At 35.6% G+C, this 13985-nt stretch overlaps 1 protein-coding gene across 22 annotated transcripts in view; it reads right to left on the reverse strand.

Annotated features, from left to right (window-relative positions):
- The window catches only part of LOC115211100 (rap guanine nucleotide exchange factor 6), a 508151-nt gene that overhangs the window by 144329 nt on the left and 349837 nt on the right, over positions 1–13985 (reverse strand). The window contains exon 1 of one of the 22 annotated variants that reach the window (XM_029779999.2): positions 4459–4722. The exons of the other annotated variants lie outside the window; for them this stretch is intronic. The gene's annotated coding sequence lies outside the window, so the exon portion shown is untranslated. Of the gene's footprint in view, positions 1–4458; positions 4723–13985 lie in introns of those variants that run through there. 22 annotated transcript variants of the gene reach the window in all.

The raw sequence follows: 13985 nt of genomic DNA on the forward strand, positions 1-13985 counted from the left end.
CAGCTACAATCAGTTGGTGCTTTTTACATGCCACCAGCACTGTAGCCAGTCAAGGCAGCGCTGGCATAGGCCACGCTCGGATGGTGCTTTTTATGTGCCACCGGCACAGGTATCACAACTACAATTTCTATTTGATATTTATTTTGATGTTGATGTACTTGACTCAATAGGTCTCCTCAAGCACAGCAGGTCACCCTACAATCCAAGGTAGAGCACAGCAGATCGTCCTACAATCCAAGGTGCTTTTGAATGGGCTAAATCAACTTCTATAAAATTTCAACTCAAATAGCTACAGAATATCGAACTCACATTTTTTACCAACCTAGCAAATTTTTACTTTTATAAAGTATTCAGTTTCATCATCATCATCATCGTTTAACATCCACTTTTGATGATGATGAAACTGAATACTTTATAAAAGTAAAAATTTGCTAGGTTGGTAAAAAATGTGAGTTCGATATTCTGTAGCTATTTGAGTTGAAATTTTATAGAAGTTGATTTAGCTCATTCAAAAGCACCTTGGATTGTAGGACGATCTGCTGTGCTCTACCTTGGATTGTAGGGTGACCTGCTGTGCTTGAGCAGTATTATCACTTATCAAAGTAACCTCCATGACTATTAAGAAGCAAGGTTATAAAACACTTAAAAAATTCAATTCAGGATTAAAACATCTTGACTATATGACCTCCTAAGTAAACTTATGGCATAGATAAGATAATTTTTAACACTCTTCACAATATGTGGGCAAAACATAAATTTTTGTTATGGTATGTGAATAAATCCTGTTTCAAAACTGTTTTCATATGATTTTATCCATTTCAGTCATTTGACTGCAGCCATGCTTGAGCACCGCCTTTAGTCAAATTCAACTCCAGGACACCGACATCAGTTGTCAAGCGATGTGGGAAGGGTGGCCCACCAAACACGCACACACATATATATGGCAGGCTTCTTTCAGTTTCTATCTACCAGTTACCGATACTTGCCTAAAACTCATTACTTAATCATTAAAAAAATTATTATTATTACTGTAAGTTTGTGCTGGTGCCACGTAAAAGCACCCAGTATACTCTGTGGTGTGGTTGGCATTAGAAAGGACATTTGGTCGTAGAAACCATGCAAAAGTAGACAATTGGGACATGGGTAGCTCCCCTGCTGGCCAGCTTCCATCAAGCGATCCAATCCATGTATTAGATTTGCCGGGGCTAGTTCATTATCCCAATCTAAGGCTATAGTAAAAGATACACAGTGAGACTGAACCCGGAACCATGTGGTTGGTAAGCAAGCTACTTGTCACGCAGCCACTCCTGCAGTATTTTTTTAAAATTATTCAATTTACTGATGCTACAGAAGAGATGGGAAGGGAAACTAAGAAGGCTTCTGTGCAAACATGAAACCCCTTTCATGTCTGGGGTTTTTTTTGTTTTTTGTTTTTTCTTTCAGTTGATTACTGAATATTTGACTAAAATTCAGCATTAATGTTAAAATAAACTTGGTGCAAATTAATATACTTTTAGAACTAAATATTAATGCAATATCTAAAGGAAATTATTAATGTACTTTAATATATGAGGAACTGAATTTTCATACTAACAAAATAGTAGTTAGTACCTGGTTACTTATTTTGCAACATCAAAGAGAATTCACCAACATCTTTTAGGGTTTAGGCAATTAAAAATAAATAACTAAATAAACCCAAAACCATTTATGTTCTAAGGCAGTAGAATGGCTGTAAGCAGTTCCCAGGATCAGTGAGAAGTTGGATTAATGAAATGGCATTCCTGAGAAAGTTATTTTGTCAGTTAAAGTAATTGGTTTAGAGGAAAGCTTGTACAAAACTAAAATGGCTAGCAACATACACATCACACTGTAAGAGGGCTCAAAGACAGAAAAAGGAAGAGAGAGAAGGTAAAAGAGAAAGTAGGGAGGAATGAAAAGCAGAAGAGAAATATAAGAGAAAAAAAGTGTGGGGGTAGTTAGTGTGTAGTATGATGGGGTAAAAAATGAAACCGACTCTTTGTGTGTCACCTGTTTTATATGATATTCCCTTTTCAGTTTAGTAGCAGATGCAACCCTTAGTGAGAAATAGGCAGACAATTCCCAAACAAGTCAGGTAGGGAGGAAGGGAGACAGAGAAGAAGTTGGCCCTGTATATAGAATAATGCTGCTATTAAAGTAATAACGAGACAAACGAAGAATGCTTGTTACATGTGCATGCTTGCATGCGAGCACCTTTCTTGCTTGGCTTTTTCAATTGATTATTGAAATTCTGTTTAAAGAAAAAATACTGGAGTACCGCTAATTTTAGATGCACGGTTGATATTTACAGTAAAATAAATCCAATCAATGGTTAAACAGAATAGTTGAAAATAGTGATGTAAAGAAAAGGAAAGTTAGTCGCAAACTTTGTACCTTTATTTGTGAGTGTGTGTGTGTGTAGCTTATATATAGTTTAAATATATATGTAGTTTATGTTTATATATAGTATATTTATATACATATATTTATATATAATTTATTTATATATAGCATATATACATATATTTATATATAGTATATATACATATATTTATATATAGTTTATTTATATGCTAAAACTTCCGCCCGTCCCTCCCCCAAATACCCCCCTTATATATTTATATATAGTTTATTATATATATATATATATATATATATATATATATATATATATATAGTTTTAATTACACCGAGTAAGACTTCTAAATGTAAGAAACCATTACTTCTTTAAACCTGATCAGTACTTCCTAAAGTGAAGTCGTGTTAATTTCATTACCGAACACTTCGTGTCAACAAAATGGATTTGGCCAGTGCAAGCTGGGACTGTCTAGTATTGACACACGCACACACAAAACATCACGGGAAATAGGTTAAGAGCACTTGTCAAAGGATCATGACAGCAATATTTACATGGGAATATTTGGATACGAATATATATCATCATGTGTTACAAATGCGCTTTGGAAAGCAAGAATATCAGAGCTAAGAAATCCCTGGTAACTGTACATTTTGTGCCTTTGCAAAGAAAAAATTAATAGCAAAGTAATACGAAAAGTATGTAAAATTAGACATGAAACAAAAACTAGAAACTTAATGAACACTCAATATAAGAAACAAAAAGTATGTGTAAATTTATGTTTTGTGTGTAGAAAGAGCGTGTTAGAAAACTGGGAGTCTAAGAATTAAAATCTAGGCACCATTTTGCTGCATGCATTCTATGTAACAAGACTGTTTTTGCTTTTATGCTATCATTAGAACTTCCTCGATTCAGTTATATTTGTGGCTGAACATCAGCAAAGAATTCAAGATAAGAGGGCTAAGAGGATGATATGTGAAAGAGGAGAGAATGAAAAAAGGGATGCGTGCTCCCTTAAAGCATATCGAAACATCCTCCTTAAACATACAAAACAGAAAGAGAAAGGGAGAGAGAGAAACGGGTAATTGATGTAGAGTAATTGATGTATGTCGTTAAAACTATGAAATAAAATCCAATTAGATAAAATCCAGTTATTAGATATAGCTTTACTCAACCCTTATATGTTGTGTATTTCTTTTGAAAATAGTTTCGTAAAAAAAAAAAACTGAATCCAATTAGAATAACTACTAAAATACTGGTACTAACGTAAGGTTACCAAAAGGTAATATATTATAAGTCCGAAGAGAGAGGCATGAAGCGAGATCGTAATGAGAACAGACGTAAACATTCTCAACACATGAGAAGAAAGATAAGTGACATGCCACGCTATCACAAACAGGGCGTAAAGATATTGAGTGTATATATATATATATATATATATATATAAAACAGAAATCAATCATCGTTAATGTCGGGCTATTGCTAAATATCACCGACATTTATAATGTAGAATCGGGTACTGCTTGTAAATCAAGGGGTGAAATACGCTTATGAGACGATTTCTGGAGAAGAAGAAAAAAAATGTAACTCGGCAAATTTTTATAAAGGACTACTGATAATTCTTTCGAGGGTTTTTTTTTTTAATTAATATTTTTATCTATTTTCTTTCATCGAGCTTATAGAGATGACTACACGATAATTTAATTTAGATCTTCGGAAATGTGAGCCATCAATCTTAAATATTGTGAAATAATCTAGCAAGTAAAATAGATTTGAAAAAGAAAAAAAAAAGCAGTTATTTATTACTTGCTACAGAAATTTCATAGGAAAACATTAATTAACAGAGGAACTCTTTGTGTGTGTGTATGTTTCCGCTGTTACAGTTCCCCCCGAGCTACGACTACTAATCGTGAAAGAGAGAGAGAGAGAAGGCAACAATATAATCTATAGAAATATGACAGGCAGTAGTAAAAATATACAATATGTAGAAATCAGAAAAAAGTTTGTATTGTTACAATGAGTTTAATTAAAATGGTGAAAGAATAATTAAAATCAGTAGTTGTTGATTGAAGATGTATACATACCTTTTGAAGAAGTGCTCGCTTCCATCCCAAGGAATAATAAAAAACAATCGTACGTAAAAACAACGAATGTGTGTATATAAATATATAGTATATATCCCGCGATAAATGTTTTAAAAAAATGAAATGAACACAAAAACAAACTAAATTGCGATTAATAATAGTTTTCCTTTGGTTTGTAAAATGTACCTAGTTTGTCTGTGGTGCCTGTGTGTATGAGGCTTGTCAAACAGAAGCGAAGCATGCATGATGTTAGGGTGGGTGTTTACAAGAGAGGTAATAAGGATTGGGATAATGAACTAGCCCGGGCGAGTCTAATACAGAACAGATGCCCAGGGATGTTAGATGGCAGCAGGACAACCTCTGCTGTGCAGCATTTTACGAAAAATGCGTGCGTTTTTCTGTTCATGCGTTTACTTTCTTTTTCTTTTTTATAAAATGACTAATTTTGAGATGGAAAAATTATTTTAATAGGAAAAGAAAAAAACTCGACTCCTAAGTAAAATAAAATTCTATTAACTGCGATCGTCATTCAAGACATACTTTCTCCGACAGACAGTTTCAGTAATTTTAGATGCCTTAATATTTCCTTATTGTGCTCCGGTTTCGTTTCCCTAAGTATATATATTTCATTTCTCCAAAACATCTATGTATAATACTTTCATCCCATTTTCCGCTAAACCTTGGGTCTTTGAACTTATTCTTAGAGATCACTGCTTAGGTTTAGGAAGTCGCTGTGATATAGCGAATTCTTGGAACCTCCACGTGGTCACTCGATTTCCTAGAAATAAGAGCCAAATTCCCCTAAAAGACACCCTACTGTCTTAAAAAAAAGGACAACTTGGATAATGTATATAAATCTACTCGACAAGAGCTGACCTGGGGCTATACTACAACAAATCAACAGAGGCATCTTACTTTGGATGTTTAGTTAGAATCTTTCACTTATTTTTGTAACTAAAGCCTGCACAAGCAAACATCACAATTACTTATCTCTCTACACCACCACGCCACCATCCGGCCTCAAAACAATTTGAGGTATTCTATCTATGTAAGAAACAAATGTTTATTCTGCTATTGTTGAATTTTCCTTCATACTAATTAATTTCATAGACTATAATCAACAAAATACGAGTGTGACAAGTCAAAAGCAATTAAGTGTTCGGATAAAAACACGTAAATATTACGGTCACTACACTGAACTTAGGCCGTTCTCAAAAGTACACAAGGTATTACGCCAGTGAAATTAGTGACGCGGGGGGGGGGGGGCTAGGTGGCGGAGGTAAAGAATACGTACACCACCCGTTTTCAGCGTAACAAAAACCCTAACCACCTTTACTTTCGCCGCCTAGGTTTTTAGGCGATCTTTCGTCTCTAGTAGACCTTTCCGTCGATTTCCGTAAAAAGATTTTTTTTTTTTTACATATGGGCTTGCGGGAACTTTTGAAGTAATATACATACATACACATACACCGAGTAAAAAATTTCAGTTATCTCTTTCTTTCACACATTACTCTGTCTCTTCACACACACTAACAGAAGCACTTCACTTACACAACATACTGTCTGTCTCCCACACCCCATCAAACACACACACACACACGTACATCAATGCTTCCCCCTGGACGGTAACTTCAAAAGAACTTCCCTCGTCATACAATCGCTTTCTCTTAGTCTCTTTCGCTCTCATTACTTCAAAAGTTCCCGCAAGCCCATATGTAAAAAAAAAAAAATTTTTACGGAAATCGACGGAAAGGTCTACTAGAGACGAAAGATTGCCGGTTTTTAATACGAAAGGTATGAAGAACTACAGAAAACTTGAATACCATGGTGTCTTCGTAATCATTCCAATTAGTAAACCATACAAGAGGGAAAACAAAATATTTCTTACGCAGGCATAATGCCTATGATTTTAGAGGAAGAGAAAAAATGGGAATACTAAGCTTAATTTTCCCCAAAATATTAACGACATAAAGGGAATTGGCACAAAGTGGGTATCGAATTCACGTCCCGGACTCAACTTGCTTAATAGCTTTATGTTTATCTCCCAGCATTCATTTTATTGCAGGAAAATCATTTATTTTCCCGCAATAATTATATATAGATGTCAATGTCACTAGTTTGTGTTTGTATAAAGACTCATCTACGCCCCCGTGTCTCTCGAGCACTCGCGCGCATCATAATGTTGCCAATCCTAACGAACGTGATAAAATGACAAAAGAATGCTTATAAAAATTGATATTAAGAAAATTTCTAGACTATAATATAATAAGACAGAGATAGATAGATAGACAGATAAATATTTCGTGAAAAGGATGGCTCACGATGTGGAACTGAAATCAACGTTGCATAGCAGCGTTCAACGATTAAGCAATATTGCTATAAAAAAATAATAAAATAAAATATCTAACACAGTTTTCCCTAAGTCACATTTCATTACCATTAAACATAAATATATGCAGACATAAAAATGCTTGTGTGTGTGATACAAATAGTAAATCCTTGAGGTTAATTATTCAGAGACCATTCTATGAAAATTAAGCTTAGAATTAACATATATAATGTAGTGAGCATGAAAATCTAATTAGAAATATTTAAATGAGGAAAAGACCTTAGCTCAGTGACTAATATTATTTTAATCATTTAAGCAAGCATGAGAAACAACCTAAGGGTATGTTTCACTCTTATTAGACCTCCTCAATGGAACCTATTTTAGCATAGCTCTGAAGCAGAGTTGAGAGAATCACTGAATATTACAAATACGTGTATGTATGTATGTAACAATCTAAGACAAACCAATATGGAAATTCTATGGTCACTGGATCAGACAGATTATAACAGCCAAATTTCTTACAAATCACATTTTGCCCACATAAAGAGGAAGTATACATTAGGAAATGAAGTCATAGATATATAAAATAAGACAGTAATAGCTGGATTTTATAACACATCAGAAGTAAAGTCTTCTGTGAGTTCATTGGATCTGGGAGAAATTGCAGTTAAATTTTCCTCAAATCACATGACTCTTAAAAACAGAAGGGTACAGTGAATAATGTAACTCTAGAAATACTAATCTTGAAAAAGATACAGGTTGGTTTCAACCAGAACACCTTGGATCATATATCTGCTGAATCAAGACTGATCTATGGCTTAACAAAACTACTAAGGTTTATAGCCATGTCATCATTGCCTTTTAACCATTTTATGTTATATTTTTGTTGAAACGGTCATCCATAAACAATCTTGTCTGGAGTTGTGCCTTGGAGGGTAACTTTCTAGGTGCAATCCCATGGTCATTCATCCCCAAAGGGGGTCCTTAAAGGATGTACTTAAGTTGATTTAAATGATGGGATCATCCTCACAATTGAATGGCATTGTATCTATGTAAGGGATCATCATTTAAGAGTAAGTACAGAGTAAGTACAGAAGCTTTTATTTCGGTTAGACTTGAACATAGTGAGAATTAAATTATTGTGTTTGGAACATATATGACCAAGAAATTTTGATGAGTGGTTTTAATGTAGATCCTTTTAAAACAGGAAGTTTTTATCAAATCATCACGGGCAGTCTCAGATGGGTTCATATCAAAAGTGGTAACATCTGCTTTCCATCTTGGCATGGTCTGGACCAGTGGTTTTCAGCCAGGGTTCCGCGGAACCTTAGGATTCCGCCAGTACAGTCCAGGGGTTCCGCAAGAAGTTACAAAACTGCTAAAATTGGCAGTAATTTTTAATTCTCCTGTGCAGATATGTGTGCATAAAACTATTAAATTATTGCACAGGGGTTCCTCGAGCCAGTGGAATGTTTCCTTGGGGTTCCGCTCCAGCAAAAAGTTTGAAAAGCACTGGTCTGGACCATGTACATCTGGAAAGACATCTGGCTAAAGAAAGCTTGTCTCAACAAATTCCATGTGAGCATGGAAAATGGACATTAAAACAATGTTTATATACATATATATATATGGGCAGGTTTGGTTGTGTGGATAAGAAGTTTGCTTCCCAACTTCATTGTTTTGGGTTCAGTCCCAACCTTGGGAAAGTGTCTTTTACTATAGCCCCAAGCCAACCAAAGCTTTCTGAGTGGATTTGGTAGACAGAAACTGAAAGAAACCTGTCGTGTGTGTGTGTGTGTGTCATTGCGTTTGTACTCTACCACTGTTTGACAACAGGTTGGTTTGTTTATGTCCCCATAACTTCGCAGTTCAACAAAATAAGTACCAGGCTTAGAAAAATTATTATCAGAGTTGATTTGTCTGATGAAACCCTTCGAGCCTTTGCTCCAGCATGTCTGCATTCTTATGACTGAAACAAGTAAAAGATAAACATTTGTGGACGTACACGTAAGTACACACAAGCATTATGAAAAGGACATTGATAATTACATATATTAACATCATCATCATCATCGTTTAACGTCCACTTTCCATGCTAGCATGCGTTGGACGATTTGGCTGAGGACTGGCGAACCAGATGGCTGCACCAGGTTTCAATCTTGATCTGGCAGAATTTCTACAGCTGGATGCCCTTCCTAACGCCAACCACTCCGAGAGTGTAGTGGGTGCTTTTACATGCCACTGGCACGGGGCCAGTCAGGCGATACTAGCAATGACCTCGCTCGAATCTTTTACACCTGCCACCAGCACAGGTGCCAGTAAGGCGATGCTGGTAACGAGCATGCTCGAATGGTGTCTTTTACATGCCACCAGCACGGAGGCCAGATAGCTGCTCTGGCAACGATCATGCTCGGATGGTGCTCTTAATACCCTACAAGCACGGGGCTCGAGTGCCAGTAAGGCGACACTGGTAACAATCACACTCGAATGGTGTCTTTTAAGTGCCACTGGCACGGAAGCCAGTTAGCCGCTCTGTCAATGATCACACTCGTATGGTACTCTTTGCACCCCGCTAGCACGGATGCCACTCGTAAAAACATTTAATTCATAAAACACCCAAATATTCAAAAAACCAAGCAAGTAGAGCAGTTAATTGCAAAGGAATGCAGGATAAAATGCTCAGTTATTGATATAAAATTATGACAATGTGAAAGACATCCGGTTTTAATTAAGTATTCAATTACATTTTTCATGTATTTCTATGTAATTAGTTTATATTCTAAGAATTTTCTTGGTATTAATTTGGGAAGTGCAAGACTGGCACTAACTTTACCAAACTTAAATTCCAACAAATCTTACTGCAAAATATTTTCAGCTAAGCCATTTATTTATTTATTTATTTTAAAGCAAAAGGCTTTAAATATGCTAATCTTAGACAAAATATCTTATATTTCTTTCCTGGTGTTATTGTAGTTTCGCCCTCAACCATGACTGAGCAGAAAAGCCTATAGCCAAAGACATACCAGCTGTGACCATCCTGCTTTTTTTTCTATGACAAAGCAGTGAGGTGTGATTTAAGGAAGATTTGACAGCTATTTCTAGCAGATCAAACGACCATCCAAAGGCTCCTTAATTTTCAGATGTGGCGATGGGAGATAGGGGTAGGAGTTCCTCTAACTTTATTTTATTGATTGAAAGATCTTTGATCATCAATTTTGAGGATCAAAAATGTCAAGGGTTAGATCATGATGTTAATTCAATTAGACTAAAATATTTCAGAAACTGAAAAACAATAAATATTTCCTCAATAAATGTCATCTATTGAAGAAGTAAGGAGCAAGCATTTAATTAACAAGTACGATCAGAAGCCTGTTCTAACTACTCAACAGAGCTAAACAATATTTGTCAATTTAAAAAGAAAAACAAAAAATCAATAACAGTGAGTTTGAAGAAGAAGATAAAATAAAATTATTTCACTTCTTATCAGTCAACAATTAAGCTTAAATGGAAAAGAAATTTTGTCCTAAGAAATGTCATCATCATCATCATTTTAACTTCTACTTTTTCATGCTTTCAGATTTATTGTGACAGATTTTCTACAGCTGGGTGCTCTACCCGTCACCAACCCTCACTTGTTTCCAGGTAGGTAGTTAGGGTAATATTTCCCCATGGCCAGATATGTTCTCACAGAATGCTGGAAATGAATGACACTGCTTGTATGACAGTGATATTCACAACTATCATGCGATATCAAGACAAAGAGACACAAGCACATACACACCCATACACACACAAATGCACACATGCGTACACACACACACACACACACACACACACACACAACAGGCTTCTTTCAGTTCCAACTACCAAATCCTCACACACAAGAGTTTTGGTCTGTCCAGGGCTATAACAGAAGACACTTGTCCAAGATGCCATACAGTGGGACCAAACCAGGAACGGTGTGATTGGGAAATAAACTTCTAACCACACAGCCAAGCCTGCACCTGATAGCTATATCCATCTAATTATCATTATCCCACCACCACTACCACCACCACCATCACTAGTTGTACTACTATTACTACACAGGTTGTTCAAAGTCACCTACGTACTCTTTGTAGATAAATTGAGACTAGAAAAAAAAAAAATCAATGCTCAAGCTGCAATGGAGTTAATAAGAATACTAGAATGTTCACATGGATAGAATTTTTAAAAAATGGTTTGAGGGCAAACATCAATGTATCTATTCTAATACGTAAAATTACCCATCGCTAACCCTAGCCACCGTGTACATACAAAATAGACTTTCAGAAATGTTATCAAACTTCAGGAGCTCTATAACAACAAAGTAACCATGTTGGATGTGTAAATGTCAGTCTAAAAAGGATACTGAGTTGAGATGAGCTACAAAGGTATTTAGAAATAAAAAGCAAAAGGGGAAAAAGAAAAACAAAATTTTTTATTGTGTTTTGTTTTTAAGGTATTAATCACACCAGTATGTAGGTTTTTACTTAAGTATATAGTTCGTAACCAAATAGCTACCTGAATAAGTACTATTTATAAGGCAAGGAGATTAAAAGGGGGTTTGGAGAGAAAAGAAAATACGTACACACAGCATGAAGGGGAAAAAAAAATTTTTTTTTTTTTCTTGCTCACTAACAGAGCTTGAACATTTCCGTAGTAGATATTTAAGAAAAAAAATAAAAAGAGATTTAGACATAGATTTAATAATGAAACTAAAAGATCAACTAAGTGCACAACATTATTTGGTATTTTTTGAAGATTTAATATTTGCTACAATAAACATGTGTGTAATGACTACAATACAAGACTGGATTTTTCGGCATCCTTAGTACTTAGTATGTTTTGGTACTTAGTATGTTTTAACTTTCCTCTCCAAGGTGAATGAAATCATTACTAGTAATGTATTAGAATCAACTCTGAGTAATTAATATTTAAGGTGGTTAGGAAGGTGAGTAGGTAGAATCATTAGCACACAGGGCAAAATACTTAGCGGCATTTCATCAGTCTTTGTGTTCTAAGTTCAAATTCTACCAAGGTCAACTTTACCTTTCATCCTTTCGGGATCAATAAAAATAAGTACCTGTTGAGCATGGGTCGATCTAATCAACTTATTCTCTGCATCCCAAAATTATTGGCTTTGTGCCAAAATTTGAAACCAATATTTAAGGTGGCAAGTTGGCAGAATCATTGGCATATCAGACAAAATGCTCAACAGCATTTCTTCTAGCTCATAACGTTCTGAGTTCAAATTCCACCAAAGTCAATTTTGCTTTTCATCCCTTTTGGGATCAATGAAATAAAATACTAGTCAAGTACTGAGGCCAATGTAATTGATTTCTCCCTTCCCCATGAAAACTGCTACAACAGACCAGCATCCCATTCAGGGGCAAAGTTTTGATCTCAGTCAATTATTCACCATGGAAACTAGGTAATGATTCTTATGAGTCCTAGGACTCATGAAAAAATTTAAAAGACAAAAAAAATTATGTTTACAATTAATAAGAAAAGAAACTAATTTATTTTCAACATTTTACGATGCAACCATATGAGTTACTTTCAAAAATCAAATATCCACATTAATTTTTCAAATATACGAGGGAGAGTCAAAAACTATACACACTCTTGTTTTTTTCAATGTATTTACACAAAAGCAGGGGATAAACAAGTACATCATTTTTCTATATAGTCTCCTTCCTTTTCAATACACTTGGTCCAGTGGTTCACAACCTTGTGTATTCCCCCCAAGAAGAAGGTTTTCAGTTAGTCATGCAACCATCTATGCACTGCTTCCTTCACATCTTCACTTGTTGGAGATCGATGACCTTGAAAACCATCTTTGAGCAGTTCAAAGATTTGATAGTCCGAAGGCGGCGAGCTGGCAGAAACGTTAGAATCCCGGGCAAAGTGCTTCGCAGTATTTCGCTCGTTGTTACGTTCTGAGTTCAAATTCCACCGAGGTCGATTTTGCCTTTCATCCTTTCGGGGTCGATAAATTAAGTACCAGTTACGCACTGGGGTTGATGTAATCGACTTAATCCATTTGTCCCCTCTATGTTTAGCCCCTTGTGGGTAATAAAGAAACAGATTTGATAGCCAGAAGGGGTGAGATCTAGGCTGTAAGCAGAGTGTTCCAGTACCTCAAAAACCAATTTGTTAATAGTTTCAACGGTCTGAGTGGCCATGTGTGGGCATGCATTGTCATGCAACAACAAAACTTTCTTCAACAATAGGCTTCAGCATTTGGTGCGAATTGCTGGCTTCAGTTCGTTGGCCAGCAAAGCACTGTATCATACAACCCTTTTCCAGAGAAATTAGATCACTGCTCTTTGTTTTCCCTTGATGCACATTGCTAGTGGAATGGCCAAGCTTGCGCTGTAAAGCTAGAAAGAAAAATGACGCAACAAGGCTCAAACTTCAATCACATGGCCACAATAGTACTAGCTATAAGCACATATGCGTAGAAGGCAATGTGACAATAATAAAGATATGTTATGGTGAAAGTGCAGATAATTTTTGACTTCCCCTCATGTATTTTACAGTTTTTAATGCAAATATTAATGATGATGTTGGAAGGAAAGACATATGATTCAATTTTATTCAACTGCAACTTACACATAACGTAATTCTGTTACAGGATTTAAACATGTTACATGTGCATTAATATTCCGACAACTTGACAATACAGTTGTCACATTACATCTCATTTCATGTAAACCTATATAAACAAATATAGATTATATATCCCATCTTAGGTAAAGAAATTGTTGCAGACAATAGGTACAGGCATAGCTGTGTGGTTAAAGAAGTCTGCTTCTGAATCAGATGGTTTTGAGTTTGGTCCCACTGTGTGCACTTTGGACAAGTGTGTTCTATTATAGCCTTCGGAGTGGATTTAACAGAAGGAAGCTGAAAAAAGCCTCTTATGTGTGTGTGCATGTGCTTGTATGTGTCTCCTTGTCTTGACATCATGTAATAGATATGAGTATTATAACCATATAAGCAGTGGCCTTCATTTCAAATTTTCTGTATAAACATGTGCAGCAATGGGGAAACAGGTAAGAGCATGAGGCCACAGTAAATCTGCCTCAATAAATTCTATCTGACCCATGCAAACATAGAAAAGTGGACATAAAAACGATAATGATGATGACAACAACTGGAGTAAAGAAAAGTA

This window comes from Octopus sinensis, linkage group LG4 (assembly GCF_006345805.1).
Source record: "Octopus sinensis linkage group LG4, ASM634580v1, whole genome shotgun sequence".
Taxonomy (NCBI): Eukaryota; Metazoa; Mollusca; class Cephalopoda; order Octopoda; family Octopodidae; genus Octopus; species Octopus sinensis.